This window comes from Trachymyrmex cornetzi, unplaced genomic scaffold (genome assembly GCF_001594075.2).
Source record: "Trachymyrmex cornetzi isolate Tcor2-1 unplaced genomic scaffold, Tcor1.1 scaffold517, whole genome shotgun sequence".
Lineage (NCBI taxonomy): Eukaryota > Metazoa > Arthropoda > Insecta > Hymenoptera > Formicidae > Trachymyrmex > Trachymyrmex cornetzi.
Window position 1 is genome coordinate 49,990 of NW_017299826.1, and position 3,781 is coordinate 53,770.

At 33.9% G+C, this 3,781-nt stretch overlaps 1 pseudogene; it reads left to right on the forward strand.

Moving 5' to 3' along the window:
* The window catches only part of LOC108765734 (probable multidrug resistance-associated protein lethal(2)03659), a 16,736-nt pseudogene that overhangs the window by 9,738 nt on the left and 3,217 nt on the right, over positions 1-3,781 (forward strand).

Here is a 3,781-nt window from a genome sequence, read left to right on the forward strand (position 1 = left end):
TATAAGATAACGGCCGAGAAGGTGTACGTGATAACTGCCTATTATAACAGTTTAATCTTAATCATGACCTACTTTCCGCAAGGTATGCGATAATTAGTGTAGCAATGTATGTGATAATTATATATGTGAATGACTTCGATCAATATTGACGCTTGCAATGCTATTTCACACATTTGTGACTTCCATACAATAGTTGACCACGATTATTACTTAAACGAGAGAATTAGTTTTTTAAAATAAAGAACTTATAGAGATTATTGGAAATATTTGCAGTAGAAGTGGACGATGACTGAAATCAATATGTATAATGAATAAATGTCGAGGAATGGAAACACAGGAATGTGTTATGGAGTTCATGGAACGTCTAAGGAGCTTCTAAGCATGGTTTTCACCGTTTAAGTTTTGCAGCGAACAGTTAAGAATTTGTTAGCGTTAAGATAATGTTAGTAAAATTAAGGAAGAAAATCTTACCAATGTTTATTTCTTTTTAAATATTACTGAAGATGACCTGATGATGGTCGAAACGTATATATTTTGATGTAAAAATTGTTGAAAACAATCGCAATAATAACTAGCGTTGACTTTTATGCTTTTGTCATGTCTTATTGATTTTTCGAATTAAGCCATTACTTCATTGTATTGATATTTATTTAACTTATCTACCCAATAATATTGCAAAATGATTTTATTTTAAGTTCTTTTAACAGACCCAGAATTATTACTTTTTTTTTATAGAAAAAAACTAAATATCAATATTGGGACGAAATGTTCGAATGTCCGAGTCGTACAAAACAAGTTTCAGAATTTTTAGAATATTTGAAAAATTTTAGAACATTTGCAAGTTTAAGCAAATATTTAGAACGTCGTCACGTCTATTGCTTCATATTTTCTGTTCATCAGCATTTATGACGAGCTGGGATGCATGGGTGTGGACTTCGGTCGGTTGTTGGAAAATCAAGCGAAAATGAATGAAACATCCTCTCCACCTGCCTCGACCACCGTTAGTAGCAGTAATTCTCGTACCAGCATCTCATCGCTGAGTACTGTCATGACGAATGATACGTCGAAATAGGAGCCTCTTGAGATAATTCGGATTTATTTTGTGACGATACTACTGATACGTATTTTATTTAACTAGGATTTAGGATAATTATAAGAAAGTGTATTAAGTTATTATAGCCACACACATTAAATATTAGTTAAGATCCCTGGAGAAAAAGTTTCACTGAAATTATTCCACGTTTTGGAATATTTTAGCGAAAAATTTGCTGAAATTTCATTGAAAGAGAATTTTTCAGCTAACGTACGAAAAATCATTGAAATTTAATTGAAATTTCTCTAAAAGTTTTGCTGAAATGTCTCTGAAATTTTTACTGAAATTTTGCTAAAAATTGATTTTTCAGCTAAAAATCACTGAAATGAAACTGACATTTTTCTGAAATACTGAAATTTTGTTGAAAAGTATTCCAAAACATGGAATAATTTCAGCGAAATTTTTCCATCAGGCACATTTTACCTCTTCTATAAACTAAATTTTAGTATATTAAAAATGTATTCCTATTAATAAATTAATAATTAAGTAACGAGTTTCTTGTGATTTTTATTATGCATGTATAGAAACGATGAGGGTGCTATTTTTTTTATTATTGGAATAATTTTACAATGATGATATAAATATATACATAGAATAATTTATAGAATAAAATATATACATATATATATATATATATATATATTGTATAGAATAATATAAAGAATAATTTTATATTTTGATGCCAAATTACCACAACATATTAATTGTTAATTTCAGGTGGCTGAAATACGAACGGTAGGCAATGTTTCCGGTAAAGTATACACGGATTACTTTCGTGCTGGCGGCAATTGGTGCATTATATTCATAGTGGCTATGCTTTGTATAATAGCACAATTTGCGGCTAGCGGCAGCGACTTTTTTCTCGCTCAATGGATTAATATAGAGGAAAACTATGTAAGTGCATCACTATGTGTACAATAAATAATATATTTATTATTTAGTTAATACATTATTTTAAATTCTAGTTTTACTCAAAATTGTTTCTAAAGGTTGTGCCAGTTTTGATTATAATATTATACATAAAGAATTTGAATGAGCAATTATTATTATCGTGGAAAAAGTTCAAATTTGTAATTTAATTTTCATAAGTAAAAGCAGAATTTTTTCTTAAAATTAAAATATGAAATTTTCAACAGAGAGAAGTTTTATTTTTAAGAACGTGAATAAAACAAAATCTTTAAGAAAGTTTCTACAGATTCTTCTGCATATTGATTATATAGGAATTATTAATTATATAATTTTATAGATGAGCCAAACGGACAACGGTGTTGTAGAAGATCCGAATAGTCCTCTCACCCGCACGCAGTGCATCTATATCTACAGCGGGCTGATTGTGTTAACAATCATCATCACCCTTATCCGTTCATGGACGTTTTTTTGAACATGCATGAGGGCTTCAATGCGCTTGCACAATCGCATGTTTCGCAGCATCAGTCGCGCCACTATGCGATTTTTTAACACTAATACTTCGGGACGTGTACTCGATCGCTTTTCCAAAGACATGGGAACGGTGGATGAGATGCTGCCCGCTGCGTTTATTGACTGCCTTCAGATCGGTATAGCGCTGCTGGGCATTATCATTGTGGTAGCCACCGCGAACGTGTGGCTGCTGATACCCACGGTGCTAATTGGTATTGTCTTTTATTACATGAGAATCTTCTATCTGGCCACCAATCGTAGCGTCAAGCGTCTTGAAGGCATCAGTGAGTATCGTAAACTCATCTTTTGCTAGTCGACACAATGTATTTGATAGACTAAAATAAATTCCATCACAGATAGAAACCAAATCATTAATCTCATGGAATTTACGATAAATTGTAATTCTTTGGGTAAACTAAATGGAATTTCTAATTTCTCTTAGCACGTTCGCCGGTCTTTGCTCACCTGAGCGCGACACTTCAAGGATTATCGACGATTCGCGCGTTTGGGGCGGAAGCGATTCTCACAAAGGAATTTGATAATTATCAGGATATTCATTCGTCCGCATGGTATATCTTTATCACGACCTCACGCGCCTTCGGTTTTTGGCTGGATGTTTTCTGCGTACTGTACATCACGTTGGTCATGCTGAGCTTTCTCGTGCTAGACAACTACAGTCAAGGTTCAATGGATGGCGGATTTGTAGGCCTGGCGATCACGCAGAGTATCGGTCTCACCGGCATGTTCCAGTGAGGCATACGTCAGAGCGCAGAATTGGAGAACCAAATGACTTCGGTGGAGCGCATCCTTGAATACGAGTACTTAACTAATTTTTTAATATCTTTGATATTTATTACTCCACGCCGCGTGCATTTTTTATACACCCGGATCGAACTATACACGGATATTTTGAAAAACATTAAATTCTAGGTCATACATCTATTTAAATTTATCAATTAAATTTATCAATTAAACTTATTTTATGAAGGGTAGTACATATGAAATAATAGTGTGGCGTAGGGGACTGAGAAAAAGTCCGTGCAGCAATCTCTCTTAAAATGTGACACAATAAAATAACAGTTAATATATTTTCTGTTTCAATCTTTTTCCAGCAAAGTGGACAGCGAGCCTCCACTCGAAAGTACTCCTGGTAAAAAGCCCAAGTCAGAATGGCCGCAGGAAGGCAAGATCGAGTTCAAGAACGTATTTTTGCGCTACGCGTCGCTGGAGCCGCCGGTACTTAAGAATCTTAACTTCGTTATCTTTCCG